The sequence below is a fragment of the Aythya marila genome (assembly GCF_965140915.1).
Source record: "Aythya marila genome assembly, chromosome: 2".
NCBI lineage: Eukaryota > Metazoa > Chordata > Aves > Anseriformes > Anatidae > Aythya > Aythya marila.
In genome coordinates this window covers 42,370,834-42,395,347 of record NC_139043.1, presented here as the reverse complement: position 1 = coordinate 42,395,347, position 24,514 = coordinate 42,370,834, and the positions used below count along the sequence as shown (strand labels likewise).

General features: G+C 41.0%; 1 protein-coding gene across 4 annotated transcripts in view; it reads right to left on the bottom strand.

Moving 5' to 3' along the window:
- RBMS3 (RNA binding motif single stranded interacting protein 3) overlaps positions 1–24,514 on the bottom strand; it is a gene marked incomplete at its 3' end in the record, with an annotated part of 697,589 nt that overhangs the window by 518,006 nt on the left and 155,069 nt on the right. The gene's annotated exons all lie outside the window — the stretch shown is intronic.

The following is a 24,514-nucleotide window of genomic DNA, read 5'->3' as shown; positions in this document are numbered from 1 at the left end:
TACTTCTCCTTTTGCAGAAAATACCTTGGCATAGAAAACAGCCTTTCAATAGAAAGAAAACTACTCATCATTCCTGCCCAGAGCTCTGGAGCCAAAACACTGGAATTTAAGAGAAGCCTGGATTAACATTTTGCAAGTCCTCCTCTGATTTGTCATTCTTCACTGCAAGCAGGAATAAATTGGGCCACTATAACTTCAATTATTTTCCTAATTTTAGTTTTCAAGTATTTAAGCACATTGTTAAATCAAAAAGGTAACTATTTTCCTAGGACAATCACCATAATACCCTGGTAGCCAGCCTGCACAAATAGCATATTTCCATTGATTGAGATAGAGTAGTTTTAAGTGAAAATAGATCATATCACCTCAGCACAGCAGTTTTGATTTACTCAAGCTGAGAATTTGAATTTAAACAGTACTTTAGAGGTTAGTTTTCTTCATTTTTGTTACTTCTACTTATTTCCCTGCCATTATTTGTGGTACAACCTACTGATATTAAAAAGGTTCTATTTTCAAATTAATTTCTGGGGTTTCCTTCAAGAAAATTGCCTCTAGGTAATGCTAATTTTGGAGGAAAAGAAATGTGTCACATTCAGTAATCATTTTATAAAATGAAAGAATTTCTTCTTCAACATCTTACTTTGTCAAGAGACCAAATACAACAATAGAACTGGATTGGTGGAAAAACTTTCATTACGGACAGAAAAATAGTCTTCAATGATAATTAGTCCAATTTAAACCTCACAGAACCATGAGAGGACTCTTTGGATCATAAAAACTTTGCCTTAATTTATATTAGTGTGCTATAAAATGCAGAGACATGCTTAAGAACATATATATATATGTGTGTGTGTGTGTGTGTGTTTGACTTGTTTTCACTGTGACTGATGAGATACACAATGATTTGGATAAGCAGAGCTGTTATCTCCCCACAGAAAAATCAGACACTGTCAGTACTAGGAAGAGGAGACGGAACATTCTCCTCATCATCATCAGTAGTCAGCATGGGGAAGTCATGCCTGACTGACCTGATAAGCTTGTAGAATGAAATCAGCAGCCTGATGGACGAGAGAGGAGCAGTGGACGTTGTCTTCCTGGACTTCAGTAAGGTCTTTGATACTGTCAGCCATAAGATTCTCATGGAGAAGCTGTTGAAGTATGGGCTATATGAGCAGATGGTAGGGTGGATCAAAAACTGGCTGAACACCTGGGTCCATAGGGCAGTGGTCAGTGGTGCAAAGTCTAGTCGGAGGCCAGTAATGAGTAGAGTACCCCAGGGGTCAATAGTGGGTCCAGTCCTGTTTAACATCTTCATTAATGATCTGGATGAGGGGGCAGAGTGCACCCTCAATAAATTTATGGATGGCATAAAACCTGGGGCAGTGGCTGGCTCACCAGAGGCCATGCTCTGTAAAAGCAGCCTGGACATGGTCCTGGCCAACTGGCCTTAGGTGTCCCTGTTTGAGCAGGGGAGTTGGACCAGATGGCCTCCAGAGACTCCTTCCTACCTCAACCATTCTGTGATCCCGTGGTAGTCAGAATCATCAATGTTTAAACAAAATAAAGAAGAAAAACAGAACCTATTTTTCTATTCAAAAGCTGACATTTTTATGTGGCATTAAATGGGAATTGTTTCCCTTCTTATATGCCAGCGAAAGCCAGGTGCTGTTGAGAACTGTCTGATTTTGGGACAGAAATAAAGAAAGAAAAATCAGTATCATCAACACTGTGCTCTTTAGAAAGGATCAGATTACCGTCAGGGTTATTAGCGTAAGGGACGCATAGAAAAGAGGAATGAGAAATTGCAAGCCTACTGTTTTTAATGAGTTCCACTGCTGGAAAGTGGGTGGTTATTTCCTGCAAAATCTGAATTCTGTCACTGATAAATAGCAGCACTTTGTGATCATCCTTTCTGAGCTCTGTGGCATAGGGGTCCCTGGGACAGGGGGACTGAGCCCTGGGCTAGGAAAAGAGATGGCCTCTACAGTGACAAAATATTATGAATAATTTAAGGCTTATTAAACAAGAACAAAGGACCCTTATGGGCTATGCTGCAACCACATCTGAAATAGGGGTTGGTTATCTGGGCACTTCATCTCATGATAACCATAAGCTAACTAGAGAAGTTACAGAGGAGGCAATGCAAGTGATCAGAGATGTGAAACAGTTTCCATGCTGAGGAAAAGACAACACCCAGAGAAGAAGGTGATAAAGGTCTATAAAAGAAAACATGAGTGATGCAGAGAGACAACAAGGAATGCAAGGATAAGAGGCTGCACAGGAGTTAATCAGCAGACTTAAATCCAGCAGAAGAAACAGCTTTTTCAGGAAGTGCACAGTTCAAGCGTAAAGTTCATAGCCACTGGATGTTTTGGTAGCCAGAAGTACAAACATTTTCAAAATGGATCTTGGGAAACAGGTCCAGTGGTCACCATGAAGGCTAACAGCCTGGATGCAACCTCTGTCTCAGAGCCATGAAGTCAATTTATGGAAAGGAACTGGGAAAGTACGCAGCACAAGAGAATGGCTTGCAACTAGTGCCTTTCATGTTCAAGACATATTCAAGTTTATACATGCACTGTATTTTGATGAGAAATTCTGCCTGGCTCTTTCCCAACAAAATTCCATCAAAAAAGGTATGTTTCCATAAACATTTTGATTTTGACAAAACCGGCTCTTTCCACCTAAAGAAAATAAATAAAATCCAACTAGTTCTTATGCTCCATGTAACTGAAAACCCAGCAGCAATTTCCTTTGCAACTGCTTCAGACCTAGAAACCTTCCAGTCCAGCCAACGAAGATACTGAAGGGTTCAGAAGAAAAGCCGCCCACTGAGGCTTGGCGTGCATGGGAGATGCCAGTTGCAGCTGCTGCTTACCAACATGGGAGAACATGCATTGCACTTCAGTTGGTGAGTTTAAACAATACAGAATTTACAGCCTGTGCTTACATTTTTTCCCAAAAGAGCTTGAGTTCAATTTTTCCAAAAATGGCAGTCAGCCTTTACTTTTCCCCTCCAACACAATGGCAAAACAAAGACACACGCACACACACACAAAAAAAAAAAAAAAAAACACCACCATATATGGATTATATTTCATCATTTTACATAAAGTTGTTTAACTTTTGTTTCCAGGTTTCCAGTGTTGTTGTCGGCCATGATGGGGATGACCAGTTTTCATTGGGAACTCAAGAGAGCTCGCCAACTGAAGACGAAGAGTTCAAGAAACACTACCTATATTTACAAAACATGGTCCTTACACTGCTGGTGCTTACACGTGGTGATATATGAACATGTATGTTTAAGTCACTCTGTATAAACTTAAGTATGTACTTGCTTGGTTCATTAGGGAATAATCAAAATAGTAGTAGTAGTAATAACAGTAAAAGAAGGTAAACAAAATAGCAAAAGTAATAAAAAGTAAAGTTTTGTTTTATAAAGTTTTTTACAAAGTAAAAAGAACAAGAAATCTTTAAAATTACAGGTACTGTAGGAAGAAAAAAAGCACTCCTCTCTCCACTCGAAACAATTCTAAAATCAGAAGTGGTGGAGTGAAGGATGTAAAACAAGAAAAATAATCAAGCAATCACTTCTCTGTAGCACAGTTACTTTATGAAGTTACTGTGTATATTTTTGTTAATGTTAGAGGATTCTTAATATCAAAATCTAAGATTTTAAAAGCATTTATATTTTATTTTTATAAAACTTTATTTTCAAAAGTGATTCATCACCTCACTGAACTGAAATATAGATCCATGTTAAAGATCAAAGACAACACATCATAACCCAAATATAATTTAAACTTGCAATCTGTGAGGTACCACCGTATAAATATCAGCATTTTTTCCCCAAAAATATTAGCCATTTCTCCCCCAGTGTACACCATGGTAGAGATGGTGTACTCAACTCCATACTAAGTCCATTTTTTTTTTCTTTGCACACAAGACCGTGCCTAGAATTCTCCTGGTTTTAGGACATTCAAAAACAAGATTAGAAAGTAATATTGAAGGAAAAGTACCTTGCCTTTCTCTCAAAAATATCCCTGCTGTTATATAAGAAAAAAAAAATGCAACAAAAATTAGGGAGACTGTAGGAAAAAATATCCCATATTTTTTCTTAGAAAAATGCTAATTTCCATTCCCAGTTGTATTGAGGCTGTGCCAATGATTGGCTCCATATGTTTCAGCAATTGGAGCCATATTAACATTCTTACAGTTCTTTTTCTTCCACATGCTTTGTCTTGGTTACGTTATGCAAACCTGGGAAATCTAACATTTTTTAACACACACACACACACGCCCCCACATAAAGACTGATTAGGTTTCCTGGCTACAGTGTTTTCTCTATCCTACTTGCAACAACTGCCATGTCTTCAGACAATGCAAGGAGTAAGAAGGAAACCAGATTTGGCTTCCATAGCATGTTGATTTTTGAGGAAATTATGGTTGACTTCATAGCAATATGCAGAGATCACATTTAAAGGAAGAGCATCCTTGCTTCTTGTTACAGCAAAATGTTAATCGATTCTACTTGCATTCTTCCTTGAAAAAGAAGATAAGTAAAAGTATCCTGATCTAGTGACAAACTAGCAGTAAAATGCTAGTTGAGCTGAGACAAAGCAGACAAACTTAATGGCTGTAATTTTCATCAGCACCGGAATATGAGTGGTAGGATGGAAAAAATCACTTTCCAATGCATAACACTGGCAAACGTGTTTTTCCAAGACAACCTGTTTTTCTAATGCCATTGACCACAAAACAGTTCAAAGCCATGGTTTTCCTCAGAGATAGGTAGATCTGCTTAAGATGAGTAAAACTACTACAACATGATTTTTACACAGTTTAAAAAAGTTTATTTATCATCATAAAAAAGCATGGGACTATCCCAGCTGTGGGAGAATGCAACACTTCTCGTTCAAGCAGTATTACTAAAAGTCAATGAGTCAAATCATGAAACTTTTACCTCATTAAAACTCCCACTGACATTAGCGTTGGGAACAGGGCTCTAAGCAATAGCAGATCGTTGAGGAGAGCAAATACTGGTTCCAGGGATTTTACCGCATAGCTGTGTAGAGGGTGGCAGACCATATCCCCACTCCTAACTAGAAGATGAAACTACATCATAAAACATGCTGGCATAAAACAAGCAGTTATGGTCTGTGTTTTTGTTGTTGTTTTTTAATTTTTAGAATCCGACAAAACCTAAATCTGATTCTGACTCCCATTACAACTTAGAACAAAAATTCTCGTGTGACTTCCAGCCAACAGTTTCACAAGCTAGAGCTTTGAAGTGCCACCTAACCTGCAATAAAGTGGGCATCTATGCGATGGAAACACAGGGGAATTCAGAACATTCCTTTCAAGGACAGTGGAATTTTTAGAACTCTGCTCCATTTATAAATATCGAGCATTTTCAAAGCAGTAAAGAGGAGAAAAGAAAAAAAATCCCCTCAAAATGAAAGCTAAAACCTTCTCTTAGCCAAACCACAGATTAAGGATAGGCTTTCTGACACGCATTTTATGGTATTTAAAGAACTTAACTAATGAATCTCTCAGGCCACTGGTGACTGAGATCTTGCTGCAGCAAAGCCTTTAAAGCATCTACTTAGACTTAAGTCAACTGAAGTGAATGAGGTTTGAGCATGCATCAAAGATTACTCAGGTTATAAAGTCACGAGGATATGCCAAAGGAACAAAGTAAAGCAAATGACAATTAATCAGATGACAGTTATGAAACATATACTTTCAAGTCTAAAGCCATTTCTTTATAAAAAGAAAATGCAGAGAATAGTTAGAACAGGGGAAAAACACATCCTAAAATTATGAAGGAAAATAACTCGCAACTTCCAGGCAGCTGAATCACTTAGGAACAAATCATAACAATCACTGTTACATTCGACAGATCTTCTTCCCCCCACCTCCAAAATGTGATGACGGGAACTCGGCAGACATAACAGATTTAAATTTTAGTGCCACATTTGTCAAATGCCATTGTGAAATCTTATGAAAGTATTCAAGTTCTGCTGGATGTAAATAGTGCCATGCAGACTGATCTCAACAAAAGGTACCTGGGTTAAAATGAATGTCCAGATTGTACAGATGCATTAAATAGTGCTGGAAAACCAAATGACCACAGTCTAGGCAAAAAAAAAAAAAAACAAAACAAACAAACAAACAAACAAAAACAAACAAACAAACAAACAAAAAAAACATCATCCCTCACAAACCTGTTTTACAGATGACTATTCCTTACTGTCAGGGTACTGCATTGAATCAGATAAAAAATCTCTGCTACCTCTCATTTCTAAAATCCCAGATTCTATCATTTGCAATAGAAATTTCATTTGAGAGTTGCGTGCAAATCCTTTTTCATGTAGAGCTCCTATCTATTTGAAATAAATTTCAAAAGATTAGGTACTGAATATGCATTAAGGAAATCCATAATGTGAATACAAAAGGAAATATTTACCTTCAACACAGACACTTCGTAGTTCTAGCAGAATTGATGAACGTGAGCTATTTTTGCCCATCCGTCTTCATTTTACAGAGGTGAAACAGGGACAGAACAAGTTTGAGCAACCCATTATGCTGTTGTATGACTTTGAGGGAGAACAGGACCTAACCCTCAACTCCCAAAGCCCTAAATCTAAGCTCAGATAGCACTATTTCCCTTGTGCATTACTCTTCAGGATATGTAGTTGGCATGAAGACAAACACACAAAGCAGGCAACTTTTGGCCACTAACTCCGGGGGGCTGGAGTTAGATAAGCTTTAAGGTCCCAAACCATACAATGATTCTATACACAGGGTACAGTGGTATTACTATTTCTCTTTGGTCTTTGGAGATCTTTGTTGAATCTCCTCATCTCTCACTTACAATACCCAAACAAGTTATTGGAGGTCCTGCTCTACACCAATATCTTGGCAGATCCCTCAATCACTCTGGGGATGTTGGAGGAGCATGGTGTCACGTGCTGCTATTTTAACCAGACAGTTCTATGTTGCAGAAGAAAGGAATCAATTTTCTGCCTCCTATTTATTTATGTGCTGGCATGGGGGCTGGAGAGTGTCCTTGAATGGTCCCAAGACATTAAGGCAAGCCCTGAAGTAGAGAAGCAGAAAGCAGCAACAACACCTGTAGTAGCAGAAGCAACAGCAGCAGGAGAGCAGAAATGGAAGCTGGATTAGCAGTGTTCAGCAGAAAGTTTCAGAAGCAGTCACCAAGGGGCTTTTCTCTTAGGGATGACATCCCAGCAGGGTGTACCCATTTTTTCTCCTATGCCTAGTAGCACATTTATAGGCTACAGAACAAGGATAAGTGGCCATTACACACAGGGATTTGTGCACCAACCTTAAAGAGGTGACGAGTAGGTTTTTCCACATGATCACACCCACAGACATTACTTGGCAAAACAGATAATGAAGTAAAGTAACTGAGGTGACAGTAAATAACTGCTAAGGTGAACTTGGAGTCCTTTAATTTTGCAAACAGTACTGCGTGCCATTAATTATTGGCAAGACAAAACAAGAACGTACCTCAGAGCAGGATACTTTGAGAAGCAGAACATGATAGCATGAGAATTCTCTCCAGCAAAATAAGGATACACTGGAGACAGTAACAAAATGCTCAGACGGGCACCTTAGTATTACCTGAAACACTCCACTCATCAATAAATATATCTGCCTAACGTGTACGTTTGATCAAAAGCAAACATACTAAGAAGGAAGAATTTACCATTTTCAGGACAGATGTAAAAAAAATAAATAAATTGTTTACTGTTGTATGAAACAAATGAACAATAATACACTTCATTTGGTTCTTGTGCTCTGTTTGCAAGATGGCAACTGTCTTTAATATTAAGGACAATAAGCCTTTTTATTTACTTTTGCAGGGTTTTTTATTTATTTTCTTATCACCATTGTTGATCAGAGTATCAGTTCTGTTTATATCTTTAAATTAGCAAATAATCACCCTTTCCCAACAATCTGCAAGAAAGGGACTCCTTCCCAGAATGTAGCAAGACAGCTGTGTTTACAGCGATGTCATCAGGACTTTTCTGGCAGTAACTAATAGATCTCTTCAAGACTCGGCGGTCTGGTGGTCTGAACTCTCTGCAATGCAAACTATGCCACGAATAGCCAAGCCTAGAGATGTTATTCATCTGCCTTAGCTCTGTAGAGACCTGCCGGGAAAGAGCCATGCTGCATTTCCAGGGCACAGCTCACTGGGAAGAATGCTCTCAGAAGAAAAATTAAGCTATCACAGGAGGGGACCAGTCGCTGCAGGGAGACAGCCCTTCTGCAGGAGAAGCAGGTTTGGGACTGGATCCAGCTTTTTGCTATCAAAGAAACCTGTCCTCTCTAATAGGCAACAAACCTGTCTTCTCTAATAGGCAACAAGGAGAGTGAAGAGATTCCCCCTGCCACAACTCCCTTCTGCACGGTTCATCCCGAGTGGAGACAATCAGACCAGTTACCAGAAAGAAGCCAATCCAAAAAGTAAATGCTGTATTTCAGTCTGTTCACGTGAATATTTATGATCTCTGACCAATGATTGCCTTTTGACACCAATGTCAGAGGAGTATGCAATGTTGTTGTCTGGCTGCTACAACACAGCAATTTCCAAATTGGGGATGCTGAGCAAATGATCAATTTCATACACTCCCACAGGAAGCTAAATTATTCATTCAGAACACCTTATTTTTATACGTATTTGCATTCAAAATCTCTTTTCACCTGTTTCCATGAATGCCAAAATAAAGGCTTCCACTCGCTCTGTTTTCTATTTATACATTAATTTTTTTCCACACAGCACAACGTATCTCTCTGCTGCTTCCACAAAAACCTGGTCAACAACCCACAATTAATGACACCACGTCTCATTTCATCGAGGTGAAATAATAGCATGTCTCACCAACATTTTAAATAAATGCCCACTACTCAGCACAAGGGTGAAGGATGCGCAAGGGTAGCACCTGCTAAAACACTAGATTTATTATGCCATTCCTGTTGAAATATTTCCCAGTTTTGACAGGATTCAGCAGAAGGCATCCCAAGAAAAAGAGAGGAGAATGGCTGTGAGGAAGTCTTAAGTTTTTTACAGGAGTTCGTGCATGCTCCTGTTTGCCAGGGTCACTTCAAAGGCTTTGCTTCCTACCTTGTAGGAAGGAATGCATACGAGAGAGAAGGTGAAGGACCACTTCATTACCTCTTCTCCTTATTTCTTTAGTAGCTGCTACGAAGGGCACTCAAGACGAGAAAGGGAACTACGATAACCTGTTACACGCCCTTTTGTCCCATGCCAGACTCAGAGGCTGCCAAGGCTGCATGCCCTGCCTGTGCAAGGGGTACAACACATAGGCAAGGACGTGCAAACTTCAAGTGCTACATTCTTTTACATATGACATGTCAAGAAAGTGAGACAAAAGGGAGATCTAGATCCCTCCACTCATCAATTGTTTCAGTATACCACAACAAAAGGCCCTTGAGATGATAACATTTTCAAAATAGCTACCTAAATCATTGACTTTGCTGAAGAAACTGTGCGACTTCTGCTCGTGCTGGGGGAGGAGGTAAAGGTAGATGAGAAGAATTTGAGCCCTAAGTGCAAAGAGGAGAACAAGCACTTTTTAAACTTGTTTCAGAATGAGAACTCTTGACCCCAGCAGCCCTCCAACTCCCAATAACCCCAAAGGAGAGGGTTATTTTTCAGTTAAAGACTCTCAGCACCATAACCCTCACCTTCCTGGTCTATCACATTTCACATGTGACATGCAGACAGTTCCACAATGGGATAATAACGTTTCTTAACAAGGTTTTGTCTCATCTAATTAGACTGAGTGGTTCATGGAATTCTCTTTTGAAGTTCAGGTAAGGAGCTTGGAACAAGAGTGTTGTGATTTCCACTGATGTTTCTTGTGAAGAAAGGGTAATGCCAGCAATACACTTCCAATATTTATTTATTTATTTATTTATTTATTTTTGAGAAAAAAGTGCATTTTAAACATCTATAGCTCCTAGTTCTACTGCTTACTGCTACACTCAGTATGCCGGGTGGGATTCAAGGACAGGTCACTTCCTGAAGTAGTACTACAAAAGTGAAAAACAGTTTTTAAGGACCCCAAAAGGTGCCAACATGGCCCCATTTTGCAGCTCACCTGTAATCTTCAGAATAATTTAAGAAAGTGTATAAGAGAAGCTGTGGATGCCACCTTCCTGGACGTATTCAAGGCCAGGCTGGACGGGGCTTTGGGCAACCTGGTCTGGTGGGAGGTGTCCCTGCCCATGGCTGGGGGTTGGAAAGAGGCGTTCTTTAAGGTCCCTTCCAACCCAAACCAGTCTATGATTCTACAACCATTTTTTTTTTTTTTCACATGTAGGAAAACAGACACAAAATGACTTTGCCCAAGGTCATGCAACAGCTCCAGCAGCCAAGTAAAGGACAGGACTCAGGTGCTTTATTCCTAATAAACAGCCTTGCCCTCCTAATCATTTTTTATACTGCCATTTCCTATGTACACTGCGGCATAGCAAACTCGTTAATTTACTAGCAACTGTTGGTAAACATTTTCCTGTAACATTTCCCCAGTTACCAGCTAATGTTTCATTTGAAAACTGAAGCTTTTATTGACAAAGCCATTTAAAATGTAAAATTAATCGCGCAAACCTGCAAACAGGAGGGGAAGAGCAATCCATGGAAGAATTACCCAGGGGTGTTTCCAAGCATGAGAGAGAACAGCTAAGGAGACATTCTCCAGCCAGGCTAGTGGGGAAGGAGAGATTTCACCTTTAACTGGAAGCAGCTGTAGAAACCTGCCCAGCCCTGCTGGAATGCGCGTGCCGGGGCCGCGTCTCGCCGGGGCTCTGGCACCGGGACTGTGGCAGCTTTCCTGTGGGCAGGCGGCTAACTCACATTTCTGTTATTTTATCCTTAAAGAAGTTACCATGGAGACTGGCATGAAGATGGCAATAGGCCAGCCAGATAGAGACAGAAAGCGCGGGAGGCCGATAGACCGGCGCTCCTAATAATCCGGCCGAGCCCTCTAACTTCTCAGGACACGCTCCCTGCTTTCCGCCTCGGTGAAGTTAAGCTCCATCTTTCACGTAGCCACAGCCTATCAAAGAGCATTTGATGGAGTAGGTAAATACCAGCCATTAAAAGTAATCTATCACAGCTCATGAACACCTAGTTAACAGGCATCGTATTGCTTAATACGCATTTGCGCGCGCAGAAGTGGTTAAAAGCAGCGTTAAAATGGCACAGTAAAGGTAGGTGATTATTTCCTAGGACAAAGAGTAGAGTGCAAAAACCCTGTTTGAGCCTTGCTTTTTCCTGAAACAAAATAACGTTGATCAAATCCCACTCTCCAACTCACTACGTGCAAGAGTGATAGAACTTTTTAAGAGAATTAGGAAAAATCTCTGATGCGTTACGGAAGGAAGTCTCACATTTCTGATTATTACCATGCTCTTTGGAAGCTCTTGTAAGAGCAGCAAGTCCCCACAAAAACTGTGTTTTCTGAGGGAAGGACCTGAAGAAAGCCTCCTCCGAGAGCTGAGGAGTAGTTTAAGCACACCACAACCCACACAGCGGGAGAGGAGGAGGAAAGGAGGAGATGCCATTCCCACCCGGAGGTGCTGGGGGCATCTGGAACACATCGAACCTGAGAGCTGGGCCGCCCGCCCTGTCCCCTCCTATCTGGGCACCGCTCTTCTGAAAACATTTCCGTACAATTCAAAGCTTAAGACTCTGCCCAGGACAACAATAAAACCTGTGAGAAAACAGAAGAAAAAAGGGCACAGGATGAGAGGAACTTCCCCCATGTGTTTTTTTTTTTTTTTTTCCCCCAGTGCTTTTCTTTCTTTCTTTTTTTTTTTTTTTTCCTAAAGGAAGGCAGAGCTGATGAACCACAGACTCCCTGCTGCTGAGTTTCGCCAACAAACGCAATAGGATTCCAATGCACATTTCTGCTTTTCAGACCCATTGTGAACTTTATGGACCATGTTCTTCCTCCATCCACGGGGCAAATGTTCCAGGAGTGATTCACAAGCCTTGCCACTCAGTACCAAAATGTGCTCCCCTGAGCAGGTTAATTTAAGGCTGGAATTAGTCTCTTTGTGCTGACAACCTTTTTATGAAGGCAGCGTAACCCCACAGAACACTTACTGCAAGCGTTTCAATTCCTGATGTTTTATAGTGTTACTTTTTACAGCATATGTGTATATTTGAGAGCTTTCTTTAATACATTCCTTTGCCACAGCACAAAGCATAAAACACAACCCACAGAGCTTCCAACGTATTGACATTGCTCCTTACATTTGCGTACATAATGGCAATGCCATTCAAGTTGTTTTGAGGTACAATTTACAGCATTAAATAAAACACTGATTTTTAATACATTTTTTACAGTTACTTTTGTGCCACAGTGCAACTGCTGGAGTCTGTCTAGACAAAAAGGTAGTTTAAGCCAGTAATCTTTCTATAAACCACTGTAATAATGCCATCTATTTCTGCATATGTGTCTCTGGAAAAACTAATAGAGTTTCTGACATTTCTGGAGATACTAAAAAAGCCATAAGTGACATGCAAGCATTCTCCATCGAGAGTTCTGAGGTCAGATGAGGAAACCAAAGTATTTTAACAGACTGAATAGCTTAAGCTCGCATTTTATGACACTGAGTAACCATACATACCCTACAGTTTTACATCCCTACCTTCATTTCTCCTAAATCTCTCCTTAGAAACATAATAAATGCTATGTGTCTGCAGTGGCAGAGCTGCTTCTGGGAGCCCCAACCGAAAAGCCATCAGTCGTGGTCCCAAGGGATGGGGCCCTTTCTTTCCTTCTACTGGGCAGTTTCACAGATGGCTGCACCCGCAGAGCAGTCCTGGGGTGGGGGCTGCTGGATGGAGCACACAGGAGCTACTCCTACTTGGGCCCCAGAATAAAATATGCTCAGACTACACCATAAGTTAAAAGAAAGGCCTCTTTTCTGCCCTCTTCCAGTGCTTAAAACCTGTAGAAAAGCATGTGCAGCCATGCAGTTCGTTCATCATGTCATCCTTTAACGCCTATACCATGGCGTTGTCCCCATTAAAGCTATACTTACTTGCAATGCCCTGCTGTAAAAATGTCAAAGCTGACTCCTTCCTGCTTTTCCAGTAGGCTTTCTGATGAACAACTTCTTGTCAAAAAAAAAAAGAGGGGATGCCTGAAACCACAGGTCCTAGAGATCTCAGAATTACTAGCAAGCACAATAATCCATCTCAAATGACACAGAAAAAACTGTCCACAACCATGGGCTGGGGGTCCCCTACCATGACTCACCTTAGGGTTCTATAACCCATTTAAGCACCTGCCAAGCAGTTTGCTACTTTCAGTGTTACAAATTCTGAAAGCTAAGGCTTTTAATACTTGCTTTCATTTGTGTATACACAGGTGCATCTTTTAATGCCCTCCTGTCTTACAGTCCAGCAGATCTTATTTGGGACCAGTTATGACCTCTCTAGTGCACCTTGCAGCTTAAGTCTGCGATTGTTAAAAGACATTTGGATGAGGAGGAAGTTGGTATCAAAACAGAGGGAGAATTATTATGTACAAAAAATCCTTATACCTTTTTATTTCTCTCCCCAAATATATTTCAGGAGCTGTTCCTACCCTCTGACAGTCAGGCATCAATGCATGTGCCACTGTAGACAGAATACAATAGCAATCAAAAAAGTGTCACCACAGAAGAAATGCCTCTCCATGAAAAAACAGACAGACATGGTTTTGTTCACAACACAAATTTACATATTAAAGGCTGTATGTATCAATATTTGATTTAAACGTCTGTGCCTGCACATTTATTGAACAAAGCCAGATGGGTGCAGGCAGTTGCACATCTGTATTCATTAATAGAAAGGAAGAGAGACATTCACAGACAGCCACAGCAACAAATAGAGGAATGTAAAGTATTTGGTTGGACTGTAAGTATTTTACCTACTTTAATCAACAACAACAACAAAAATGCATCTTTCCTTGGGCCCGTGGTTCATCCTTACCTTTCAGGGCTGAAGCCCTTAAGTTAGGAGAGCAGCTGATGCAATCAGTGGAGAGAGAGACATGTGCAGAGGTGATACAGCCCACTTGAGACATGATTAGGGAAACCTCTCCTCTTTGGCCACACAGGGAAGCTACTATTCCTCAACTATCTGGGATAAATTTCAGTCTCAATATTTAACTGACAAGAATAAATTTGTGTATATAGGGAACTAAAGTGACAAAATGCTTTCTACGGAGCGGGCTTATGCTGTCACTGATGCAATTAAGTTTTCAAGGATGTTCTTAGCATTAAGGACTGAAGTAAAAGTTTCTATCTGTGCTTTAAGTTAAAAACTTAAGTGCACTTTCTGATCAAAGATGCAGATGCACTACTTATACAAGCATCACATGCAATGGAAAAAGATGTACAACCCAGATCCTCCTACATGTTATCTCTACAGACAGAATAAAGGTAAAATGAAATCTAGAGGAATTCATCTGCTTATAGGATGAGGCCAACTATTTGGGACAACCTACCTTTAGATACCAGAAAAATTACTTTCAGGCATACAAAACACCCATCAGTCTCACAGCTATCATCAACAATGCAGGCAACTGCCCACATCCAGATTTTCAGTAGCACTCACAGATATATTAGCAAGGTCGGAGTCTTCAGGAAACTCACTTTGCTATCAGGCAACAAAACTACCCATTAAGCTCCTTTAGATTGCAGAGCATTGCGTTTACCAGACTTCTCAAAGATGTATTCTTGCTTAAACAGGAGCTCAGTGTTCTAGAAAAATTAATGGTTTCTTAGGTGCTGATCATCTGTAAAGCTTACAGTGCTCTCTTAAGACTGTAGGCTGACATAGCCAACTGGAGATCATGCTGCATTAAATGCAAAACTGAATAAAGAAATTATTAGGAGAGAGGACTGACACGCACAGTGCACATTAGCTCTAACAGACCTTTCTCAAGGGAAGGACAAGGCAAATGGCTACTTGTTTGCATCATTTGATGCAAATCAAAAATTAGTCTGGCTTAGAACTGAAGCCATCATGACGAAAGGTCATGCTTCCAAATTTAATGGGACCTCAGCACAGGAGGTACAGGTAACACTACTAGTGAGAGAGATGCCTCCTGCAATTGCACCGAAATACAAGTGTGTTGGATAAATGACTAAGATCATGGAGCCCAAACCATGCACAGCTCACTCCAAGTGTGAGAAAAGAAAACAAAAAACCCTGTATTTCAGCCTAGGTCACTAGCATCAATAGCTCTCCTTTCTAGAAAAGGAATCATACACAAATAATGTAACTGGGTATATTGCTGTGTGCAACAGAACTTAAAATTAAAACACTGACATAATCAGGAGTTTGGATGATAACAGCCTCCTGCCAGTTTACAATATTATGCTTAAATCTGCCAGAAGAACGTGGAACAACATAAATATTGCATCAGCGCTTTGGAGCTTACAGCATGTTACAAGTTTGCTTCACAAGGAATATACTTCATGTACTCTCCAGTGGGAGCTAATAGTAATTCAGCAGCCCACTGAAGTGCTTTATGCTGAATAAAGGCAAATACCTTAATGCCAGAAGGAAGAAGTTACTTGTTACAGACAGGTTACCGAATAAAAACATCCAGCTCCTTATTTCTGATTTGCTAGGAAGGATGCGATGAAAATGGTGTCTCAGCTCCAGCACTGGGCAGCAGGGACCAAGCAGACAGTGCTGCCATGGGAATGGCTGTGCCTTGCATCCAAGAACACCATCTCCGCAGAAAAGCCTCAGCTACTTATCTTGGTTGCTAATCACCACTTCTGGGAACACAACAATGCGGCAGGAAAGACTTGGGTTTTGCTCCAAAATCCTCACTACAAATTGACTGGGAAAAAAAAAAAAAAAAAAAAAAAAAAAGGAGAAAAAAAAAAAAGCCTTTTAAGATTTTAAAACTCCCTCTAATTAATCTTTTTTGTGTGTCTCGGAAAGAGAAGACAGAAACCCTGCCGCTGCCACAGCACAGCCTGAGAAGACACATCTGATTTTGAAGGGAGGGAAGTTTCCCTCTGCAGTGCCAGCCATGTACTACCTGCATGAGCTTCCCAGGATCAGCCAGCCATCACAGGGCACTGCCATGGGCTGGGAATGCCCCTCGTGCCTCCAGAAATGCTGCTGGTACCCCACTGCTCGGAGTTTGCTGTGCTCACCGAAGGTGCATGCACACTTCTCACTCCTTCCCCGCGGGCACAGGGCGAGAAGGTGCTGAAAGCTTCACACAGCTCGTGATTGCGCTGAAGTTTGAACCAGCCCGGCCTGACACCTCCTCGCACACACACCTTGTCTCCCAATGAGGAAATTAAGAGCCAGACAAGAAGTGCCTAGGGCAGGACTTCTCAAACAAGCTCACAGGAGCTGCATGCAGGGGTCTCCAGTAAGTTGTCAAAGCTCCAGCTACAGTGCAAGCATTATGCTAGCGGTTGCTCAGAATGATAGGTTTTCACACGGCGACCACACATGAAGTCCCTCACCATCATACACGGCCACCAATGCAGTGCTTGAGGATGACATGTTTACCAGCACAATTTTATTGGTCTTTTACTGCCAGGAAACTGAGGTAAGGAGTATGGTGGGGGGAACAAAATGTTTGTATAAGGGAAAAACATCTCTGAGCCTGCCAGGAGCACAAGCACTACATGCCAGTGGGCTTGGCCCTCCTCTGGTTTTTGTTCATTTCTTCATGGCTCTGCTGGAGTTCAACAAGAGAACACTTGCTTAGTAGGGGAAACCTGATGGAAACTCCAGGAAATACAGCTTCCCTGTGACCAGCTCCTACAAGTCTTTTCCTAAGGGATGAGACCTGGTGTTGACTTAGCTTGACACAACCTTGATTTTGCACAACGTTAAACCCTGAAGAGCTCCAAACAGGTACCTTCTACTCTGCCATAGGAGTCATGGTAGCTTCACTGGTGATTTTCTGCCATATTTGCGCTTCACTAGTAACCAGTACAGCCTGAGAAAGAGCACTTTCAGTCTGTTTTCCCCTGCCTACAAACTGCTATGAAAACTGCCAGATCTCACTTTCCAACCAGTTTTGCACCAGGAGCAGTCCCTGGGTACCAGCCCTGCAGAGCCCTGGGGACGTGTCTCAGGCCGCAGCACTTAGAGGCTGTCCCAGTAAGGAGGCACCTGCCAAGCCTGCAATTCAGAAAACCACAGGAAAGCAGGTAGGGCACCATATTTTTTCTTACTGTTGCAAAAATCTCACCTACTGCCAAGCCTGAGATCAGAGAAGAGTTGTAGCTCCCGATTTGGCTCAGAAGAGGAACTCTCATGCATTTTAATAACTCAACTCTCTACAGTGTGTCATGGTGGATGAAATCACATATATTTCCTTTCCAGAGTGCTTTCAGTTGCTTATAAATTGGTTAGACCAAAGTCAAGGCCTGGGTTCCCACACAGAAGAGGAAGATCAGAACCAGACTGCAGCATAAGGGCATCTTTGTCCCTCCACCTTCCCTCCTGCATAGTCCTGTTGAGGCAAGAAGGGCCTGGAGGCTGCAAATGAGTATTTCTCAGGCAAGGCAGGGCCTCTCTCATGAGGATCTGGGAAGCAACCAGTTGTCTCCCATTGCTTTCTGAGAAGGTGGGGTTCCCCTGAACTTACTCTAGTAGTTCTTTATAGATCTGACACCAGAGGACTGGTTGCTGTGACTGAAGGATCATGGCAAGCAGTTTGCTTGGCCAATTTTTACTTTCCTCAGCAAAACTTCTCCAGCTTTTCCTGGTGTAAGTACAGAGAATTCTGTCTCTGCTCCTTCAGTGGTTTGTAACCTTGTGCTACGTGGTCTGTAAGTAAACAGCTAGTTAAATAGTTAAAGTCCAAACTTAAAATAGGAAATTCCAGAGGAGTCGTTATTACCTTTGATAGTCTAAAACTCGTCAGGCTTTCCTGTTAAAAGTAAATCACTCCAAGCAATCAAAGTGATTTGGTTTTAAGCCAAGCACACAGATAAGCATGGTGCAATATCCTGTGAACACCTGAAATTTCACCTGCAAACACATGGATTTCAGCTCTTTTCCCCCCCATTGCCTACATTAGACATAGTCAAACATCTTTTGCTTGAGGCCCATGTTGCACACACAGCAGTGGTCTTGCAAATAATTTTGCATCTGAAGAGCACAGAACCAACCCTCCAGCACAACGCCTGTTTCCCCCAAAATACTTAAACTGCATGTTTAAGTAGTACAACAAATCAGCTACCCTCCAATTAAAAGTCACTTAACGTAGTGCCAACTAAGGAAGCTGTCCGGATAAAACACTTTGGTGGTTTTCTGCAGGCTGGCAAACTGCATACACATGTTTTGTGCTTCACCATGCTATGGTACTGCCAAGCCACTGTGGGCTTCTGCTTCAGGTTTTTAAAAGCTCACAAAATCCAAACTGATTATATCCCCTTGAAAAAAAAAAAAAAGTGTATATACATATATTATATATATATTTATTTATATATATATATAAATCTTTGGCTAAAATTGTCCCCCCCTTGGCAGGAGGGAGAAGGACATGAAAGGCAGACTCTGGCAAAGCCCTTCATATTAAAGGATTGATCCCACCGCTCTCTTGCGAGCAAAACTCCCACACTGAGATCAGCAGGTGCAGAGACCAGGGTCAAGTTTTGTTCCATTTTTTGTTATAGAAATTGCTTGGAGCGAGGCTCCCTTATCTGCGCTTTTGACAAATGTGATTTGCCATTAAACTATATCAAGGCCCGTGCACTGCTCTCTGCTTCAACAACTTTTTAAGTCATCATCCCCTAGAAATAAGAAATGTGCACAGTGTGTGTTGTAATCAACATCACAGGAGAATTCTGCTCTGTTTTACACAGAACTTAGCCAATATAGTTTTAAAAAGAGACATTTGGCATAGACAGGTAGATGGATAGATAGCTCTAGATAGATTTATAACCTCTGCTTATGGACACAGAAAACCTTAGATCCAGCTCCTTCCTTCAGCTCAGAGAGAAACAGCTGGGCAAATGGCTGGCAGTAGGGCATTTTATAGTTTAAACAATAGACACAATCCTCAAACATAATTCCTACCTGAAAAAATCCTATACTGTGTGCTGACTGACATGGCTCCTGAGGTCATTTTAAAAGCTACTTGTGTCCTATGGGTTTATTTTGCTGTAGGGTTGTTCTTTAATCTCTCAGTACCTATACATCAGGACTGTGTACCATCTGTCATCTGATGGGCTGAGGCAGGGTGATGGAGAGCAGAAAGCGATGAGAATTCACTGCCTCTTGTCAGTCACTGGGAAGGGACGTGTGATTTTTCCCTGGTGGAGCATATAATGAAAGGTTGCCCACTGCCACATACTCAGGGCAGACAGCACAGTGATGAGCTTCTCTGAATTTCAGACAATTTCAGCACACATTCAGGAATTTGGACCTCAATGCAAGTGTATATCTGGACTGCTAGAAATGTCGTAGTCATCAATGACACCGACTCAGAGATGAGGCAAGAAGCTCTAACTTAAGAAGAAGAATTCAGGAGAAACGGCCTGCTCTTGTGAAACTGTATGATATCATGTTTTCCTTTTTACTGCCATTATTCACTGTTAACAAATAAGAGAGACATTTAAAAATAGTTCATTGCCAGTTCAACACACAGAAGAGTCTTCCGTTCCAAACCCCCGAGGTTTCAGACCGCAGATGTTCTCCCTTGGTACAATGAATTCTAAAGAGCCTGATGGTGCCAGGACCCTTAGAGCTTGCTTGGCTTATCATTACTTCTATAGATTACATTTATGAAAACAAAGCAGGGCAGTCTAAATGAACTGCTTTTCTAGGAGCAAAGACAAGTAGTGATACTGCTAGCCAAGAAGTGAAGCATTTTCAGCATTTTTTTCCCCACATAATATGGCTTCACCTCTCATACCTAAGCAACCTGAAGTTTCCTATGCTGGGGCAGGCTGCATTCCCAGAGTCTGCCAGCCAACACGTAGGATTTTGTGGTTATAAAGAAAGCTTGCATAAAGCATACTTGGAAATGCAGTACCCTAGCAAGAGCTCTGGGAAACATTTGAGCCCAATGCCTCAGAGCAACAGGGGCAGAAAGAAGGGAACAGATGTAGAATTAAGTTGAACGCAGAGTTCTCAGTTCCGCAGTTACCAAAGTGAACGGGAAGAATGTAAAAAGGTAAGGGATTTATTTCAACCACGATCTCATTCCCTCTATGTTCCCGCTAATGCACACAAGAATCTGGCGGGTTTGCTTTTCAGTGGCTGCTGTTTCCATGGGCACAGAGGTAGTTCTGGTCTGCACAAAGGCAACTCCTCTGGCTGTCCACAAAAGGCAATGGGTATTTCTATCAATCAGTATTATTATACTAATACAGTAGTATTCACTGCCGTCTCCATATTTAGCAACAGACCTCCCCCCCAAAATGGTTTTAAAAGACAGCATGCTGGTTTGGTCAGTAGTAGTAAAGTCATATGGACTCATGCTCAAAAAAAAAAAAAAAAAATTGCTTTATTTTTGCTTGGTTGTAAGTGCCTGCTTTCTAAACACACCCACATAAACCACAAGATTTGCCACAGAGCTTTTGCAAATGTCACTTTGCAGGGCGAAGAGAGTGGACTGGCGATGGGGCTGTTGTAACATCTGCAGAAATCAAGACCCGTGCCCTTGTGTGTCTTCTCACTGTCTAAGATGGTACAAGGATATCTAGTGCTTTTGTAGAAGAACCATCTGTATCCCTTTTGTTTGTTAAGAGCATACAAGCAGCTTCATGTCATCATATGGGTGCACAGGCAATTAATGCTGGCATTTCCATTAGCTCCTGAAACACAAGTGAGACCATGCTATTTCTTCACTAACACTTACAGGTTGAACCAGACTTAACCTATCAGATCTTAAGTATATTTGTAGTTTGTTGTGACTCATGCATTACCAGGGATGAAAACATCCCAGTTTCTCAGCTAACTCAATTTACAGTCTCCTGCCATTCACAAAATGTAGACAAAGTCACTTCAATATCCATACTCTGGCAGGACTTCTTTCATAACTAAAGATCTCCAAACATTTAAATGCCCATGAGAAAAAATGCCTTCTTTCTTATGATAACTTCTATCTACATTTACCATTTGATCTCCCTTCTTAAATAAAATAAAATAAAATAAAATAAAATAAAATAAAATAAAATAAAATAAAATAAAATAAATCATACACCTTTTTTTTGTTGTTGTTGTTTTTAAGTAAAAGCTGTGATTTAAACCGTAATGGGTAGAAAACCAAATGACTCAAAATCACAAATGAATATAATATATGTATCTTAAAACTGAACAGGTTTGAGTGATTTTAGGAGGAAGGGGAGATTTCTGACTGGTGTGACAGGCTTTCCTTGGATAAGCAACCTGTGTTTTTCCTGCCTGTGCTGAGCTGCACGTGGCTGTAGCTTTGCTGCTAACAGTACCTGAGCTAACAAGGCAAGGGAAACAGGAACTCCTGCTGTCACTGCAGGGCAGGCATGTGCAAGACGTCTAGAAACCAATCCCAGAGCACTCAAAACCTGTTAGACTTTTCTGTCAACATCAGCTGTAAGGGAGTTGATCATTGAATGGCTTGGATTGGAAGGGACCTTAAAGATCATCTACCAATCCCCCTGCCATGGGGCCATGATACCATGGCCTGCAATGTACATAAAGACAGCAAACTCTCCGTGTTGGTATCCTGTACTCTCTAGAGTACTCAAATTAACCTTTAACTATACGAGCAACAATTACTCCAAAACAGGCTTATTTTCAGAGACATTCATCGAATTTCTCATTTACTTCATTGATAAGCAATGGGGAATTTAGGCTCTAAGGAGGGAAAACAACATTCCCACTACCTTTTCTAAATGCATGTGAACAGCACACTTGCATATTTACTCTAGTGGCTGTAGATGGTGGGATCTACCTTTGATGCCGCCTTAATGAACCCAGCATAACTAACAGCCTTTGTGTAGCAATGGCAAAGAGCACAACAGTGTTTAAATACTTCAGCAAGGCCTGCTTCAGCAGCATGCCAGCATCCACCCTCCAGGTCCTTCATAACACTCTCCCTCTTTTCAAAATACTTGTTTTCTCTCCGAGATACAAGGCTCATAGCTGATGTAAAATGATATAGCCACATGTAATATTTACTAAATCATCTGTCTGGGAAAGAGGAGACATAAGCATATCTCGTCCTTCTCCATACTCCAAGGAAAACTGAGCAACTCCCTCTGATGCCCACCAGCCCCACGTACCATGTAGTGAGGTTTTTGGGTTTGGTACCAGTCTGCTGGGATTGGAAATTCTGCGGCTCTCACAGCAACTCTCCAAAGCAAAACACTTGCTCTAATTAAATATGAAAAACTGATTAGCACAGCACTTGATTAATCTCTGTATGTTTGATTCTGCAGTTCATGCTTTCAATATGTTGCAGCACTGTGAGTTACTAACACACAGTTATACTGCACAGACTAAAGAACCGAGTACAAGCGATATTTTGGGATAACCACATACTTGTGAATGCTTGGAGACTACTACATGACAAAGTGAATATGACAGCAAAGTTACAAAGAAATCATGCCCTTGTTGAAAGCTAAATTCATATCCAAAAACATCTCTCTGAAACTATGCACAGTGGGGTATACCTGTCATCCCTAATTTGGCAGTCATGGGCTTTGTTGATTGTGTCTTAGAATTCAAATGTCCACTTTATTAAGGGAAAAAGAAGGCCAACTTTTTTCAACTTGGCCACTTAAGGTAGGCGCATGAATCCGGTACTTATCACAGTAAAGGCACCCTGAAATATTCTGTTCCTTTCGTCCTGAATGGACTTCATAGTGATATCAACAGACCTCCTTACTGTGAAGGCAACATCCAACAGGTCATATATATGACACCTGGTGAAACCAGTGACAGTTTTTGTGCAGTTCCAGTGAGTACTCAAGAGCAGGGCTGGGAACTATAGGTATCCTCACACCAAGTCTTTTAATCCAGCTCTGACACTGCTTGCACCAACTATGATGAAGTTGAGATGATCTGAGATATGCTGTTGCGTGATCAGAATGAGTTTGTCTCTACATCACCTACGACCTTTCAAATGCCATATAAATAAATTACAACTAGTATTTTAGCTTCTTTTAGATGTGGCCATTATAAGAATGTCACTGACATTTTAGTCAGGATATTCTATTTAGTATGAAATATGATGGTAGTCTAATGAGGCTTTAACCAAAGAAAGGCAAACACTAAGAACCCTGAATCCAAGTATGTCCAGAATAATTAAAGGAAAACACCTATAAAGACTATACAGACAGCAAGGTGATGGTACCTAATGTTGACCACACTCTTCTTATCTGGAGCTGTAACAGCAAAGCCATAAGGAGGAATGTAGCAGTGGAGGTTATGCTCTGGCTGCAGTACAGTTACAGCATGACTGGGTGCCACTGCAGCAAGGGCACACTGACCGCAGCCTCCAAGTCCTCAGCTGCACGAGCAGGATTACACGTGGCAGGGTAAGACCACACACCCTGTGCTACATTTGCCCTCAGGCACCAGGCAATACGAACCAGGGGAGTACTGAGCAGGATGTCCTGAATAGCAGAGCCCCTGTCCCATTGGGGTAGAGATCCTTATGGAAGGAAATGCTCTCCTGTCTTCTCCCTTACTTTTGCCCAACAGAAGACAAGCTGCAGCAACCTCCATATCTTTATGTTGTTGTACTCTTTCATTTTTTATAGCTCACTACAGGAAGAATTGCATAGTTTACCTACGTGCCACTTCTTTTGTTTCTGCTTGTGAAAGATGAATAGAGAGCTCCTTCATACCATTAAACATCCATCAGAAAAATAAGTGTAGTTAGTGAAGGATTAACACATCCAAAATATCTATATGTTCTAAAGTTAATTAATTTCTAAGCACTAGTCACTCATAAGACCATTGGTTAGAACAACTTAAGAGCCATGCTTGAGCAATATAAATTCAATTAAAAACCTCTTCCGCTGTATTTTTAAGTGGTGCCCTCATAAACCTGTAAAAAATTATAAAAACTAGGAATTAGGAACAAAACTCTGACTCAACATTCTTTCTCTTAATTTGAATTTAACTGGATTACACATGAATTACTAATTGCTATTTCTAGTGACCCATAGTGATAATATGAGCTCTGTATTACAATGACCTGACATTTAATTAGTTTGTATGAGTAGATTATGCAAAGTTTTATCATAAAGTGATTTAAACGCATATTGCCCTTGGTAATGCAACACAGCAATAGCAAAGTCTATGTATTGGTACCAACATAACATTTCAAAGAGAAACCATTACAGAAAAATCAATTGATTAAATGTAAAATAAAAACAAGTTCTGCAGAGTATTAGGTACTAAATTCTATTCATCCAAGCCTCAAACTTTGTAATGATCAACTTGAACTATGCAAAACAAGCATTAGTCACA